The sequence below is a fragment of the Lemur catta genome, chromosome 6 (assembly GCF_020740605.2).
Source record: "Lemur catta isolate mLemCat1 chromosome 6, mLemCat1.pri, whole genome shotgun sequence".
Lineage (NCBI taxonomy): Eukaryota > Metazoa > Chordata > Mammalia > Primates > Lemuridae > Lemur > Lemur catta.
In genome coordinates, this window is record NC_059133.1 from 41,163,517 (window position 1) to 41,181,631 (window position 18,115).

The 18,115-nt window shown below is 33.3% G+C and overlaps 1 protein-coding gene across 1 annotated transcript in view; it reads right to left on the minus strand.

Moving 5' to 3' along the window:
- TRHDE (thyrotropin releasing hormone degrading enzyme) overlaps positions 1-18,115 on the minus strand; it is a 363,340-nt gene that overhangs the window by 51,806 nt on the left and 293,419 nt on the right. The window lies entirely within an intron of this gene.

The window sequence follows — 18,115 nt, forward strand, 5'->3', positions numbered from 1 at the left end:
GGGATGGAGGTATGACTACATGATGAGTGCCAGGTGCACTGTCGGGAGAATGAGAACGGACGCGCTTGGGACTCTGACTCGGGGGGATGGGTGGGACATGGAAAATGTATATAACCTAAACTTATGTACCCCCATGATGAGCTGAAATAAAAAAAATATAAAAAAAAAAAAAAAAAAAAAAAAAAAAAAAAAAAAAAAAAAAAAAAAAAAAAAAATATTACCTATAAAAAGAAAAAAAAAAAAAAAAAAAAAAAAAAAAAACTATTCCATTTATAAACAAAAAAAAAAAAAAAAGAAGGAATCACCATTTTACAACATTCGGTGAATTAATAGATCCCAGCAATAGCTGCAAAGATCACAAGAGACAATTATTGTTTTATGTGTTCATATAGAGTCAACTTTGAAGTGATCTTGCCAAAAATTTAAACCTGTACCAGATCAAGCCCCTAGATTCGATTACCAATTTACAGGCAAAATACATGACAGAGGAACACATAGAAGTGCATACTGGGGATAGAGTCAGCAAAATCCAGACTGTGGAAAGTTGTATAGGACAAACAACTTTCTTCATGAAATAACTGGGAAAGAAATTTAAAAAAAAAAAGTAAAAGATAAAATCAATAGTTTAACAAGATTTGAAAAGAAATATGAACCAATCTCTGAGCAGTAACATCATCTGAATTTAATTCAAATAAATGTAAAAAAAATGGTATTTATGAGATAATGGGAAATTTGAATCCTGTATATTTGACGTTATTGAGGAAACGTTAATTTCTAGGTGGTCATGTTTAAAAGATCACTTTAAAAGATACATAGCAAAATTATTTTAATACATTAATTTGAAATATTAAATTTGCTGCAAAATAGTATGAAAGGTTAGAAGAGGATATGGATGAATTGGACAGACCATGAGTAAATACTTGTTGATGTGGGGCAAGAAATATAGGGGCTTCATTGCATTCTTGCCAGTGTTTGCACATATTTGAAATTCTTCTTAAGAAATAGTTAAAAAAAACAAAGCAGGGACTAAGTCTTATTTATTAATATTTAAGTATCTCCAGTGTGTATTATAAACCCTTCATATGGTATACGCTTATTTGCTGAACAGTAAACTTTTAGAAAGGCAACCCTTTTAGTCTCAGTTTCTTCCTTTAAAACATGGGGGAAATGATATTTCCCTTCCAGAGTCATTGTGAGAGTTAAAAGACAAGAAATGGAAGAGAATTTTGTAAACCGTAGAGTGTCACACAAATGTGGACAGCCTCAGGACTGAAGAACCAGAGCTAGAAATCAACAACCACGTGTTCTGCATCTGTATTCTGACCTTGATTTGTTCCCGACTTTGAGCTAATAAACTCATTTACAGATCCCAGCACATTCACTTTCCCCTTAGGGACAAAGTACCAAATGGCAGTGTAATTGCCAAGGGAAAATTATTACTCTGTTCTGAATTATTCCCATCATAAATCCAAAACCAGTCAAACAGGCTCTGTCACAAAAACGACAGGGTTGGTGTACAGTGATGAGAATCCCACATTCAAGTGCCCATAAATCCAGGAGTATCACAACCCTCCAAAGTCATTCTGAATCATGTGTTTAAATCAGAAGTGGGAAGCCAGGCTGGCAGCATGTTGGTCAACACGGTGGAAACAATGAAAATGAGGTGATTTACTCAGCCATCAGTGAGAGAAATATCCCATCATCTGTCTCATGTTGATTGTTCAACACGTGAAAAGCATTTTTTTTTGCTGTTGTCTTTAAACATTTTCTATTGCATCAAAGGAAAATAAAAGGTTTTTTTTTTCATTTAGTAATGATAACAGACAATCATCCATATTTCTCTTACATTCAATTATGGCTGCTGTAAGAGATTAGAGCATGTCAAAGAAACTATTTCAAGCAATACTGAAAGATCGAAAAGAGATAGAGACGGACACACCTTCTGTGTGTGCCATGCATTTTCTCCTTCTCTAATCTTGGTGAAATATTCATTTTAACTTCAGAGGAATGAAATATATAATCTAATTCTTTATAATTTAAAGTGATATTTTCCTGCCTCTAAGAATATTATGCTCTATTCCAAATTAGCGTTAAAAGCCACCCAACGCTATTGCAGATGAAATATGGAAAGTAAAGATACTTTTTATTACCAGTGAGATAGAAAAAGGACTTCACTATATAATTCACTATATAGGAAAAAGTTTAGTGTTTTCAAAAAGATAGCTGTGCCCACTTGAAATCACCTTTGGGGAAGCAGGCATGTTAGATTTTTGGTACTTTGCTCTCCCACATAAGGGTGGTCAGTGATAACCTAAAGAAATAAGGGACAAAGCTAAACAAGTTTACCAAGCCACAAAGAGTATAAAGTAGCTGGTGGTATCGAAACTATGCTAACAAGTTATTTAAAAATGTATACCTATAAAGAGTTTTGGATTTATTTGAGGAAAATTTTAATTCATAGAATTAAAATACATTGAAACCCTTTTGAAATCAGCTAACAACTATATATAACTGATATTTTTTGTCCTTTGTAAAAATAACTTGTAGACAATTTATAAAACCTCCAGTGACAGAGGTTATAGGGTAAGTAGTTGCTTCTAAATGCTACCTATCTCTCATAGCTCTCAATTTTAGCTGCAACTTCCAAAGTCACAAAATTCAAGATATGCTATTTATGTAAAAATATGTAATTATTCCTGGATCCCCAGCTCAGATATATAAGACTGTAACTTTTTCTTGATTTTCTTTAATGCTGATAATGTTCAAATAAAACTTAGGAAAAGTAATGATGATGATGTTCTAACTCCTTAATTATGATTAACAATTAGAGGACATTAACAGTATAGATTTACTATGTTCTAACAGTGACACTCATTAATTTTAATAACAGTCTCATAGTTAAGTCCTTGCTTACTGTCTGAAAATTTACCCCTCATTACCACTTGTAAGAAGTAATTTTCTAAAGTTGAAGCCTCGATAAAAATACAAAACAATAACAAAAAAGTGCTAGTTAATTCAGAAAAAGGATACATACTTACATTTTTCCGAAATATGAGTGTAAAAACAAAATATCTCTTTTTTATAAGAATTATATTAGTTTAAAATATTTTATATTTTGCTAAAATTATTATATATAGTTCAACAGTATTATTAAAATTAAAAGAGATATATAATTGAAAAAATTAGAAATTTCTCTTTAGTAAGAGAACTACTGATATAAGAAGAAAATTCTGGAATCTTAATTTAATGAAAGTCATTATTATTATTTCATATACAATAATATTACAACAATAATTTTCCCAAGAATCAAATGATTAATACTAAGAAGCAGACATTTAGGAGAAAAGACAACGAATGATAAAATCATTTAAAAATCAATAATTTTAGAAAACTGATATACTCCATGTGACTAAAATGCCCTAAAAAACCCTGACTTGGCACTGTTTTTATTCAAAGGGGACTTCATCTCAATTAAACTATGTTAAAAGAATAGCTTCCCTATGGATTAGTCTATAGTTTATATCTTCTGAGTTCCTGCTAAGAAAGATGAGGAAATGAGCACATTTTCTGCCCCCTGCTTCATCTGAAAACAAGGGGTTTGCATGTCTTCTCTTTCAGGCATGAATTTGTTTCCTGGTCTTCCATGCAGAGAAAGATTCATCAATTAACCCATCATGTCTCCAGATTTCATTATTCCAAATAAGGCAGTCCCTTCAGGGATGCGTCTTTTATTTTTTGTAGATTTCTGTGTCCCATAGAGGATCTGTAAAATTTTTCATCTATTCTTACATCTATTCTTCTGTGTTTTGGTCCATGATTCACTATAGTTGTCAGTCATTCTTTACTTTTTGTGATTTGGTATTGTGTCTGTCTCTATATTTTTCACACACACACACACACACACACACACACACACACACACACGCACACGGAGTTTTCATCTCTGTGTTTTTTTCTTATTTCTTCTTCATTGTTGCTGTTATTGAAAGTTGGTGTTGGGGAATCAGGGAAACAAAAATACATATATTTCATTTCCTTCAACTGAATGTCCTTATAAAACAAAGCAGAGCAAATAAAAATGGTCCTGCTAATACCAATTTTGAGAAGGTTGTGTTGAAACTAGCATTCTCATGAACTTCTCAGGGCATAGTCAATTGTTATCTCTAGAGAATTCATCTTGTTATATAAAATTTATATTTTACAGTATACCGTAGTCTATTAAGTATATAATAGTACTATATCTAAAAAATATACATATCTTAATTTTAAAATGATCTGTTGCTAAAAAAAAATGCTAACAATCATCGGAGCCTTCAGTGAACTGTAATCTTTTTCATGGTGAAGGGTCTTGCCTCAATGTTGATGGCTGCTGACTGATCAGGGTGGTGGTTGCAGAAAGCTGGGGTGCCTGTGATAATTTCTTAAAATAGCATAACAATAAAGTTTGCCACATCAATTGACTCTTCCTTTCATGAAAGATTTCTCTGTAGCATGTGATGTTGTTTGATAGCATTTTACCCACAGTAGAACTTTTTCAAAATGGGAGTTGATCCTCTCAAACACTGCTGCTGCTTTATCAAGTAAGTTTGTTGATATTTTAGTTGTTGTCATTTCAACAATGTTCACGGCATCTTCATTACACTCAAGTTTTTGCTTTCTTTGCTCTTCCATAAGAAGCAATTCCTCATCTACTCAAGTTTTATCGTGAGATTACAGAAATTCAGTCACATCTTCAGGATCCACTTCTAATTCTAGTTCTCTTGCTATTTCTACCACATCTGCAGTGACTTCCTCCACTGAAATCTTGAACCCCTGAAAGTCATCCATGAGGGGTGGAATCAACTTCTTCCAAACTCTTGTTAATCTTGGTATTTCGAACTTCTTCCATGAATCAGGAATGCTCTTAATGGCATCTAGAATGATGAATACTTTCCAGAACATTTTCAGTTTACTTTGCCCAGATCCATCAGAGGAATCATTATCTATGGCACCTATAACCTTGAAAAATATATGTCTTAAATAATAAGACTTGAAAGTCAAAATTACTCCTAGATTTATGGGCTACAGAATGGATATTATGTTAATAGGCCTGAAAGCAACATTAATTCCCTTGTACATCTCTATCAGAACCCTTGGGCAGACACTGCAAGGAACAGTAATATTTTAAAAGAAATATTTTTTTCTGAGCAGTAAGTCTCAACAGTGTAGTTAAAATGTACTGTAAATAGATGTTCTGTTATCTAGGAGTTGTTGTTCCATTTATAGAACACAGGCAGAATATATGTAGTACAATTCTTAAGTGCCCTAAAATTTTTGGAATGGTAGATGAGCATTGGCTTCAACTTAAAGTTACCAGCTGCAGTAGCCCCTAACAAGAAAGTCAACCTTCTTTGAAGCTTTAAAGCCAGGTAATGTGACTTCTCTCTAGCTAGAAAGTCCTATATGGTATCTTCTTCCAATACAGAGCTGTTTGGTTTACATTGAAGATATGTTGTTTAGTGTAGTCACCTCATCAATGATCTTTGCGAGATCTTCTAGATAACTCACTGCAGCTTCTGTATCAGCACCTGCAGCTTCACCTTGCACTTTGATATTATGAAGATGGCTTCACTCCTAAAACTTTATGAACCAACCTCTGCTAGCTTCAAACTTTTCTTCTATAGCTTCATTATGTCTCTTAGCCTTCATAGAATTGAAGAGAGTTAGAGCCTTGCTCTGAATTACGCATCAGCTTAAGTGAATGTTATGATTGATTTGATCTTCTATCTAGACCACTAAAACTTTCTCCATATCAGCAATAAGGCTGTTTTGATTTCTTATCATTTGTGTGTTAACCGGAGTAGCACTTTTAATTTCTTTCAAGTACTTTTCCTTTGCATTCACAACTTGGCTAACTGGTGCAAAAGGCCTAGCTTCTGGCCCTACATGCCTTCCTCACCAAACTTAATCATTTCTAATTTTGATTTAAAGTGAGAGACATGCATGCTGGAACATTTAGAAGCCATTGTAGGGCTACTAATTAGCCTAATTTCAATATTGCTTTGTCTCAGGGAATAAGGAGGCCCTGAGAGAGAGAGAGAGAGAGAGAGAGATTGGGGAATTGCTGGTTTGTGGAGCAGTCAGAACACACACAACATTTATTGATTAAGTTTGCCATCTTATATGGGCATGGTTTGTGGCACCCAAAATAATTACAATCGTAACACCAAAGGTCACTGATCACAGATCAACATAACATACAATAATAATGAAAAAGTTTGAAATATTGTGAGAATTACCAAAATTTGACCCAGAGACATGAAATGAGTACATGATATTGGGAAAATGGCACCAATAGACTTGCTCAACACAGGGTTGCCACAAACTTTCAATTTGTAAAAAACACAATATCTGCAAAACACAATAATATAAACTTCAATAAAGCAAACTATGCCTATAATTGATTTCTACCATCATAAAGTGGACAAAAGTGATATGAGTCTTTTCCAGACTAACATATTAAAACCTATTGTGTGTTTTTCCATGTCTTAACCCCTTCTGTTCTGCTGTAATGGAGACAACCCCAAGTTGTTCTGGGGCCTACTTGTTAAAAATAACAGCCCTGAGTCTTGGAGGAGATCTACTTGACAGTCAATCTTTCAAAAACATAATACAATTCAGAGGCAGAGCCTAAGAGTCTGGATCTCCTGTTGACAACCAATGAACTCAAGATAATCCCCTATGTGTCAAAGAAATATAGAAGTTCTGAGAACCAAGTCTCTAAATAATTATGGAAGTAGATACTCACACATGAAATTACCTGGAATAAAACAGAAAGACACTAAGTTTTAAGAGAGCTCTGCTGCTAAAAATGCTATAATCTTGGACTGAAGGAATGTATGACTGTTCACGACTTGAAACAACCCTGTGTACTTAACCTTCTAAAGGCAGGAAGTGGGATGATAAAGCTGCATAACTCCCAAGGAAGGGCCATGTCCAACACTCACCTCATATATGTCTGTGGAGGATGATGGAAAAGGAAGAGTCTCTTAAAGGGTAAAACCAGAGACTATTAAGGAAAACTAACCCCAAAGCTGGTATGAAAAAGTAAAACCAGAATCCAGTCAAGAAACTTTACTCATCCCCAGGAGTTTTTCACAATGGTCCTCGTGTCTTCCATTTTCCCCTGTTTTGAATGGCAGGTTTTATTTCATGCCCCACGATTTAGAATTGATTATGTAAAAGGAAAACCAACTTGCTAATCTGTAGGTTTCCAGGACTAATGTAGAGATCTGTGCTTCACCTGGAGATAATGGACTTTGAGCTAGGACTGAGGTTTGTATTCAAAAGATAAAATTGCCAAAGGTGTCATTTGAATTCCCAGTTTGCTGATTAAGAATATAATACAAGCATATAAGAAATTGGCGTTTTGTTTATTAAAAAAAAAGAAATAGATGGCAATCCTGTCTACCATTTGCACTTTGTAAAGTAAACCTTTCTTTAGGATTTTCAAATATAAAAAGCAACGTAGGAACTTAACTAGAAAATTTAGAAATTAAACATGTACAAATATAATGTTGATTCTAACTACATACATAGATATGATCACTGATGTTAAGCTGTGTTAATTACTAAGTAAAAATCATTAGAGTTTTTCTTGCCCTTTTTTTTTTTTTTTGGTCACATGTTGGATATGTTACATAATCCTTTTGTGGAGGAAAGAATTGGGTAAGTAGGCTTAAGTTTATCTTTTTTTTTTTTTTGACAATTAAATTGGTATTACCTGGTAGTTTTTTGAAGCAAATAATATTTTTAAGAATACTGTATTTTAAGAAAAATACAGATTACAACACTTTCCTTTTACATTTTCAGCCCATTAGTGGCTTTTAAAAAGTCTCATATATAATTTCTATTTTATAATATTTATATCTCTTCTTTTGCTTTTCCTAATCAAAGTACAAATCACTACTGACTGATAATATAAATATAAAAATAACCACATAAATTGCTAATAGTTACCGGAAAATGCATACTCTGTAATATTCTAAGCATGAATCCAACACCAAGAAACTCCAAAAATTTTCAGTTCAATGAGACTTACAGGAGAGAGACATCTGTATTTTTATGTCCTCAGTGAGTTCTCATACAGCACTGCATAAATGGAGACACTGTATGTTCTCCAGAGTGACAGATTTTTACTTTCCTATAGTGGTCTCTCAGTGACATAATTCAGAGAAATATGGTTGAAAACTGGATCACATAAAAAATGAAGCTGGTTGGCAAAGGGAACATTTTAAAATGGCCTTTCTATTTTGGCAGGTCACTCTAACCAGGTATAGCCAAAATTTGTACATCCTCCATCTATCGGAAGATTTGAAATGTGAGCATGCTTCTTAATCCAAAATTAAGAATAGACTTTCATAATAGTAAGAAATTCCTTTTTTAAAACTTAAATTTAACAAAGTTACTATCGTTTATGTTTCTCATGCTGATTTTTCATGTTTTTCTCCCTCTTCCAGAAGCATCTGTTGCATCCACTTTATGCTGAGTTCTCTTTGAAGATTATCTTGAAATATTAGCCTCTGATAAATTACTTGAGATTGATTACCAGATATGCTGGATGCAGATATTGTTATATCATTTGTGTGATGTTACTTGGTTCCTCTTTCTAGATATTTTTCAAAGATCATACTGAATTTTCAACTGACACCTCTTCCATTAAGCATTAGGAAATTTCAGTATATCACCCAGAAGTGACCACTCCCTCCTTATTTGTATGTGTTTTTAAACCACCCAACATTTGTATTAGATAAACATTAAATACATTAGACCAATACATCAGATAAAATCCTACATCATATAATTGTGAAAATAGCTTTCTAAATTCTAAGACATTTAAGGATATTCTATGAAATTTTGTAGTAAATATCTAGCTTAAGACAATGTTACAGTGGATTTCTCATAAACATTTACTTAATGAATGAGGGAAAAATTATCGAATAACTATTATTTGATACAAAATTTATTTTGTATGTGAAAGTTATTTTTAAGATATTCCTTTTAAACATCATGGAGCCATATTTACACAGAGACATTTGCCTCTCCTTTGCCCATTGATCAAAAATACTAAACTTAATGTTAATATGCAATTTTCATATTTAAAATTACATGTTATATACTGGGAGGATTATTCTAGATTACAATGATTTTTTTTAATCAGAGGGAAGTTAAGAAAGAACACATAACAGAGAAAGATGAATTAAGATGAAAACCAAGAATCAACAAGTTCATCAAAATGGTCTTAAATTAAAACTTGGGGATATATTTCCAATAAAATAAATCCTGAATAATTTTTTTTAACTGAAGTGAAACTAAACTAAATAGATGTATCCCTGATTCACTATTTTTCTAGCCCTGAACTCTCAGCTCAATATTATGTATCTTTTAAATGTTGCAACTAAGTTCCTTGTCTGTCATGGACTACTATATAATAATAGAAAATATTGATTAAACACTTACTGAACCTGGGGCTATACAGAATGTTTTAGTTATATTATCTTACTTAATGTTCAAAATAAAACTCTGATGCAAATACTGTCTACATTTTGTAGGTGATGAAACTAAGGATAAGGGAAGTTAGTAACTTGCTCAAGGTCACATTTTTTGTTGGAGCTAAGAATGTTATTTATATTTAATTCCAGAGTCAGTAATCTTAACTACTATTTTTTTAAAAAAAACTAAAAATGAAAGAAAGGGAGCAATTATTTTTTAAATAATTATTTTTTACTTTTTTTCTCTACCGTATAGAATGATATTATAAAAAGTGAAATGAATGACATCAGTTTTAAAATTATTCATCCTGGAAAACAGTCTCATATTCTGCCTGAGAGAAATTTGTCCATCTTTAATGGCAACTTGACAATCTTTTTCAATAGTTTTAAACAAATTTACAATCATGGACCCAACAATGCAAGTTCCAAAAACACCTTTTTGTGGACAATTAATAAATAATAAAAAATTGCATGAACAAAAATATTCCTTAGAATTATTCATAAGTAAAGTTTGAAAACATTGGAAATTTCAAATAACATGAGAATGTTTTAGATATTCCCATACAATGGCATATTAGAGAGCATTTAAAATTTTGTTTTATTAAGAATTATTTTATAAAATAGAGAAAATACTTCTAGTTTTAAATTAATAAAAAGACAAGTAGGAACTACTCCAAAACAAATACCAGATAGGATTATATGAGTGATTTGATTTTTACTTTATGCTTGGTTATATTTTTAAAAATTTGTGTAATATGCATTATTGTGTCAATGAACATAAAAATGTTATCAATGAAATCAATCCTCTGAGATAACTGTTATAAGGGTGACAGTAAAAGACCATGATCTTTGGGGTCACGTACATTGGGGTTAAAATTTCAGCTCTTTATAATAGGTTGACTGCTATGAAAATAATATTAACCTTTCTGAATCTTAGTCACTTTCTCTATAAAATGGGGAGGAGGTTTCACTTTTAGACTGGGGCTAAGTGCAGTCTCCGTAGCATGTGTAGTGGCACAGGGACAGCAGAAGCACGCATGGAAACATTTGTAGCCCTTCTGGACTGGGAACCAAAAATAAAGCTTGGAAACCATAAACACTGAAGACGGTAAGGGGATCCCAAAATGGAAAGAGATGAAAAGGGCATTCCTCAATTTTATCCACTTTTATGACTGATCCCTACATCACTCATGTGTGAAAGACATTTTAAAAAAATAGCTATAAGGCAAAAGATCTTTAACACTGGAGCTGTCTCCAAAAAAGGAAAAATAAACAACAACAAAAAAAAATCCCTAGTATTCACATTTCAAACCCACCTAAGAAAATTACCTGTAAAAATAAAGAAAACAACAAAAATAGAGAAAAATAATAGAATCTCTACAATGGAACATGCACAATATCAAGGATATAATCCAAAATTAACTACCTTATGAGGAATCAAAAGAATAGAACATATATCAAAAGAAAGGTCAATCAACCTTGACACTGAAATGAACCAGATGTTGGAATTAACACAAGTATTTAAAAATGGCTATGATAACTATCTTTAATGAACTAATGAAGAATATGTTTTCAAGGCATGAAAAGCTCAGGTAAGAAATAGAAAATTTCAGGATGAAAATAGACACAGTTACACAACTTATATAGTCAACTGATATTTATAAAGTTTCCATGGAAAGTCAATGGAAAAAGAAAGTCTTTCCAACAAATGCCAATGAAACGACTGGATATCTAAATGGAAACAACTTTGACCCTCACCCTACACCCTACACAAAAATTAACCAAGCATTGGTCATAGAGTTACACAAAAGAGTGAAAATTATTAATCTTCTCTTAGAAAACAAGAAGACAAATTTTGTAATATTGGGTTTGATATAGATAAATAGGGCATGAATAGCACAAACTAGAAAAGAAAATATTGATAAAATGGACCTCATAAAGATTAAAAACTTTCAATCTCAGACAAGAAAACTAAAAGGCAAGCTGCAAACTGAGAGAAAGTTTTTCAAAACATATATCTGATGAATGGGCTTGTCTCAGAATATTTAAAGAACTCTTATCGTTCAATAATAAGATAAACAACCCAATTTTTTAAAACAGGCAAAAGATTTGGACAGATACATCACAAAGGAATATCTACAGATAGCAAAGAAGCACATGAAAAGATTCTCAATGTTGGTCATCAGAGAAAAATTGGAGCAATTACAATAAGATATATTCTATACCCAATATAATGGCTAATGTTAAAAAAACTGACAATACTAAGTGTTGGCAAGGATGTGAAGCAATTAGGACTGTCATACATTGCTTATTAAGAATGCAAAGAGGTAAAGCCATTTTTTCAAACAGTCTGGTAGTATTTTATAAAGTAAACTTACCATGTGACCCAGCAATCTACTCCTAGGCATTTACTAAGAGAACAGAAAATACATATCCACACAAAAATGCACATGCAAATGTTCACAGCAGCATTATCCATAATAGTCTAAAACTGAAAGAAACCTAAATGTCCAGCAAATGGTGAATGGATAAACAAATTGTAATATAGCCATAATATTTAACAAAACAACATATTAATACATACGATGATTTAGATGAATCTCAAAAACATCCTGCTAAGTGAAAGAAATCAAACATAAAGATTACCTAATCTGTAAATCCATTTATGCAAAATTTGGGAAAAGGCAAAACAATAATAAGAGCAATTGAACCAGATGTTGCCTAGTGTCAGGATGAGAGGAGGGAATTGCAAATAAGCATGAGGAAACTTTTTAGGGTTAGGGAATTGTTCTACATCTTGATTGTGGTGTTGGTTATATAATTATATATAAAATCAGTCAAATTTTATTATATGTAAGTAAAATCTTAATAAAGAAATTGCTTCAAAAAACTCCTTGGGAATCGATTCTAAAGACGAAAACAATGAAAATACAATGGTAATAAAAGTACTCATCATGCAGGGTTGTTGGGAAGACAAAATGAGGTAAGTAGAGAATATCCGCTGACACACAGATGCTGCTCAGAGGATATCAGGGTGCAATGTTTTGCTTACTATTACCACATAATGAGTAACTGCTTTCCAGGAAAACATCAAACTGTGGTATGTGAACCTCTGCCACTCAAGAGGCTACCCAGGTGCTCCAGGGCACCTCTTGCTCCTCACAAGGTAAACTTCCATAGTATGCAGTTCAGTTGTCTTAAATGACTCTGTGTGGAATTGTTCCTGATTGCCTTCCTAACTAGGTTCCTCACTTCCACACTTGTTCCCTAATAGTATATTATTAACAGGACAGTGATTGTTTAAAAACATAAGACTGATCATGTTACTCTTGTGTTCAAAGCCCTCCCAATAGCTTTCTCTCTCTCTGAATAAAACCCCAAATTCTCACAATAGTCTATAACATGATCAGTGCCCTCTTCCTAAACTCATCTCAGCCTGCTTATGCACTTTACTCATTCCATTATTCATCGACCTATTTGCTTTCTTTTAAATATGCCAAGCACATTCTCTACCTCAGGACCCTTGCATTTGCTGTTTCTGCCTGGAATGCTCTGCTCTTGGTTCCCTTATTTACTTCTTTCAGGTTGCTTCTCAAATATCAACTGGAAAATAAAGGCTTCCCTGACAACCACATTTAAAATACACTGCTTCTTTGCATCTCAAACACCCCATTCTTTACCTTGCTTTATTTATTCTTTATTATACAAGTATCACCATCTGACATATTTTTAATTATTTGCTTGATAATCTTATCATGATCACTCTCCACTGTAATATAATCTCTGTGAAGGCAGGGACTTTGGCTCTTTTTTCTTTTCTCTGTTCTTTTGAGACAGAGTCTTGCTCTGCTCTCCAGGCTAGAGTGCTGCGGTGTGTCAGCTTAGCTCACGGCAACCTCAAACTCCTGGGCTCAAGCCATCCTCCTGCCTCAGCCTCCCAAGTAGCTGGGACTACAGGTGCATGCCACCATGCTAGGCTAATTTTTTTTATTTTTAGTAGAGATGGGGGTCTCACTCTTGTTCAGAGCTGGTCTTGAACTCCTGAGTTCAAGCAATCCTCCCACCTCGGCCTCCCAGAGTACTAGGATTACAGGCGTGAGCCACCGCACCCAGCCAACTCTTTTATTCATTGATATTCACTCTATTGCCTGTAACAGGGCCTGGTGCACAGTATGTGTTTATTAAATATTTGTTGAATAAATGAACTGTTACATCACAAGCCATTTTTGATCACCATTTGTATCCCTTTCCACACATATTTTTAATGTCCATGTTTTTCCAAATATTCAAAGCTGTTCTTATATAATAGGAAGATATTGACTAAGTTTGTATTACAGAATTTTCCATTTGTGAATTATTCTTACTAACAAGCTTCAAAAATGAAACTAAGAAAGGTCAACTCACTAAAAGCATTGTGAAGTGCTTCTCATGCTTATTATTTTCATTTTGCCTGTTTGTGAAAGATGCTTACTTATCACTTACCTGGAGAGGATAAAAAGAACACACAGTTCATTTTACTATCATGTATATACACTTTAGAAACTGATTAACTTACCTGCAATGAAAATAGATGTTGAATGACGATAGCACATACAAACCAGATAAGTACATATTGGAAGATTTTCCTACTAGCTTCTATGCATTTTTTATAATGATAAAAAACAGACCAACAAATAAAGAACATGCTTTTACCTTACTTTTAATTTGCTATATCTTGGATGCAAGTGAATATTTGAAAATTTCTGCATCGAACATTTGTAACCTTATATTGTTACATTTGATAATTATTTAGTGTACAATTCATATGTGCAAAATGCTTATCTCTCACAAATTTCTCCTTTCCACTAAGAATATAACTTGAATTTATTTTAACTAAACATCAGCTATGATCCTCTAATTTTAAAATTCTAGATTATTTTTCTCATGTGATAGCATGACAAAATAATCTTTCTGAGGCCAAATATAGTGATTTCATCACAGCATGAAGTCTATGTTAGCATGGCTCTATGTTGTCCACATAACTTCATATCCATGTATCTGTTATCTATCTGTCAACTCATTAATGTACATACTGTATATATAATTTATTGAAATAGCCTACATTTTACTTTTGCATCTGGTGAAACACAAATTTTCATATGGATTTCTCAACTCTTCACACTTCTAAAAAATAACTGATAGTCTATCGATGTCAAAATTCAACAGAATTCAGTAACATTTAAAAAATGGAAACAGGAAATCTGAGAAACTCTACAAAGATGAAAATTAAAAAACTACAGTATTCCAGAAGACCAGAGGCCTAATTACTCTGCACAGTAACTTTTTCTATAATGATTTTAGTCTTACTATCAGTTGAGAAAGGATAAGTAATATTTCCCTCAATATGTCAAGGATAAAATTCATGATCTGTCCTCAGCTTACACAATTAACTTTTTTACATTGGCACACTGGGAATGCAAAACCAAGTAATTTTTATCTGGATTTCTTTCTATTTTGGCATTTTTGACAGCATTCCCAAGAACTCTCCACTAATTCAGAATGTGTTTAAGTTAGCATCCACATAAAACTCCTAATACTCAATCATTATTCTCTTCAGGGCCTATTAGCCTTACTCAAATTTGTCAGATACAGACTTCTAGACTCACAATATTTTCTTCCTTATTGAAAACCTATTTTTTTCCCTTTTGGTTAACACTACCACCTGGTGACTTGGAGAGTTGATATTGAACTTCTGTTTAATCCTCACCCTAATTAGGTGAAACAGCTGAGCAACTGGAAGCCTCTGCCCAGCTCCTTTTAGAGACGTGAAGCAACCGCACTCCAGGCCGTCCCCAGTCTGGGAAGCAAGAATCCAATCTGCGATTCAAATGTGGTCTGATTCCACAGGGCCCAGTACTACTACTTAGCTTCTGAGTTGGCCTATACTTGTATTTTTAAGTAACATTAAATAGGCTTTGGCATAGTTGCAATGAGTCAGGTTTTCCTAATCTGATGTTTTCTTACATCCAAAATAGTGAAGGCCTCTTCACTGGTACTCCATTACACATAAGGACATTTGAAGCATTCCACACAGAATAGTTCAAATTGCATGCAATTAAGGAAGAACATCGTGTATTTCAAATCATCTCTCAAAGGCTTAAGATTTGCCACATAAGCAAAAGTATGTTACTTTAAATTAACCACTCACCTTCATTGCACATAATCTTGGAACTAAATTTCTTTTTCCCTTTTCCTCAAATTATCTCCTCTTCATACTTAAAAAATGGGATGTTCTATATCTTCATGGCAAGTGGAAAATAATGTAAAATATTGATTTTCTATTATCTTTACTCTAGTTTCCTTATCAGGGTAGCACTGCTACCTTAGGTAAATAACAGTGGAAGCCAAAAATAGATTTCATGAGTTCTGGGAGAAAAATATCAGCAGCTCTTTACTTTATCATGGCCAATTAACATGTTTGTTAATAAAAATGATTATCAGAAAGGCCCCTCTGAATCTGTTTTGAGATTATAACAAAACAATGTAAAACAGTAAGTTATTACCCTAACATGAGGCCTGTATTAATATCTATATTCATATAGTAATTTTAAATATTTTGTATAATTTAATTTATAATAACAAAAATAAAAGGAGGCTTTTTGAAAACCAGAGTAGATAGAGCTCTTTGTAAAAATGAGGCTTTTACACTGACAGTTCATATGCCAGAAGAATTAAGGTTAATTTTTCCATAGACTTGGTCTACCTCAAAATTCTTATTTTCTTTTCTGGAAGACTGGTGTCCTATTTTGGCTGGGTCCTAATCAGACTTCTCATACCAGTCAAAAGCAATTAGTTTCCATCCTTTTTTGCAGAAGTAAAACCAACTATGCCTTAGCCATATTCTACTTCCTCTCAGAGTTGGCATTAGGATGTGTGGTAACATGGTTTGGGGCAGCCAAGGAAAGGGGTCTATGTAGAAGGAGACAATGAATATGGTGGACTGCAAGATGATATGCAGGAAATAACTATGGTGTTTAGTTATTCTGGAGTGACTGTAAGTATGCACTACCCAGGTAGAAAAGGGACAGAACAGAAATAACATTTACTGAGGTCTACTAAAGGGTGTCGTGCTAGGCCAGTTTGTATGTGATCTATTTTAATCCTCGTAAAAACCTCCAATCAAACTGTTAGTTATACACAGAGCGAAAGTTCCAATTCTGTCTATCGTGATAGCCAAGGCTCTTACCAATTAGGAAAGGATATACAATTAAATAGACTTGGGTTAGTGTTCAAAATGTAAGACAAAGAAGAAAGAGAAAGGCAGAAATGAGTTTCTGGAATACCAAAAGTATCAACATTAAAATTTTTTAAAATTTTAAAACAAAATGAAAAAACAGATAAAAAATGGCTTTTACAGGCTGTGGTCCCAAACTAAGTCGTTCCAAGCAAATGGTAGCTGATAGCATGGGCTTTATTCCAAGGATACTGACTGGTCACGTCCAGGTACGTGAAGATGACAGTTGTCAGTTAAATGGCAGGAACCAGGCAGAGGCAGAGCTTCCCTCAAAAGGTGGTGGAAATAGATTGTGGCAAATGAATAAGGTTTTCCCAACAGGTAGGCTCTACTTTGGCTATATGCTTATTAGGGGAATCTAGGAACAATATAATATTTTTAAACCAATGTTACAGATGACTTCTTGGCTTATCCTCTACATGTAAATTATCAGTTCTATTTATTTTCTAATATGCCAATTGTAGTTTTATTTATTATCTGATCTACCAAATACATAGTAACCATCCACAGGGTTCTAGCTTATCTAAAGGATAATCTTACAACATTACCTTTGACTAAAGATGCAAGTAAAATAATACAGAACAATCAAGTTCAAAGGCCCCAAACTGTAGAATTTGATGTTCTCCTTTACAAAGGAGACTCCAGAGTGCTAAGCAAAGATTATGTGGGTGAGTTAATTCTAGCTCTGATCATGAAATAGTCATGACCTTCTTAGACTAATCTGGAAGGCAGGTTATATCACATTCATTTCAAGGAAGTGTTATGAAAAAAAGGTAGATATAACTTTATAATATCATGTAAATCCATATTCAATAAAAATAATAAGAGAGCTAGGATGGTATGTGAAGTTAGACATCACTTAGCATCACACTGAATCTCCAGGAAACCCAAGGAAGCTAACACAACTGAGTGGCTATATCTCTGGGTGGATATCAAAAGGCACCAAGCTTTGCCAAAAATTAGTCCAATCAATTCTTGATAGAGCTTTGACCAACTCTTGAAGAAACTGACCAATTAGGTTCAAAATATGGGTTCTAAACGTTCAGAATTAACTCCTACTTTCAATCTTGTTCTTATCAATTATTTCTTGTTGAAAAAAACTATTCACTTTTTCTTTCTTTCCTCCATCCTTATTTCCTTAAAGAACATGTCAGGATAACCACAAAACCTAAAAATGTCATCTTTTCTCAGTTAATACTCACTGCAGGTAGCTTAACTGGTACTACCTACTTGTACTATCAATAGATTTGCAAATTATTCCAGGTTAGAAACCACGTTATCTTGCAAGAAAACACTCCCATGGCTTCCACCA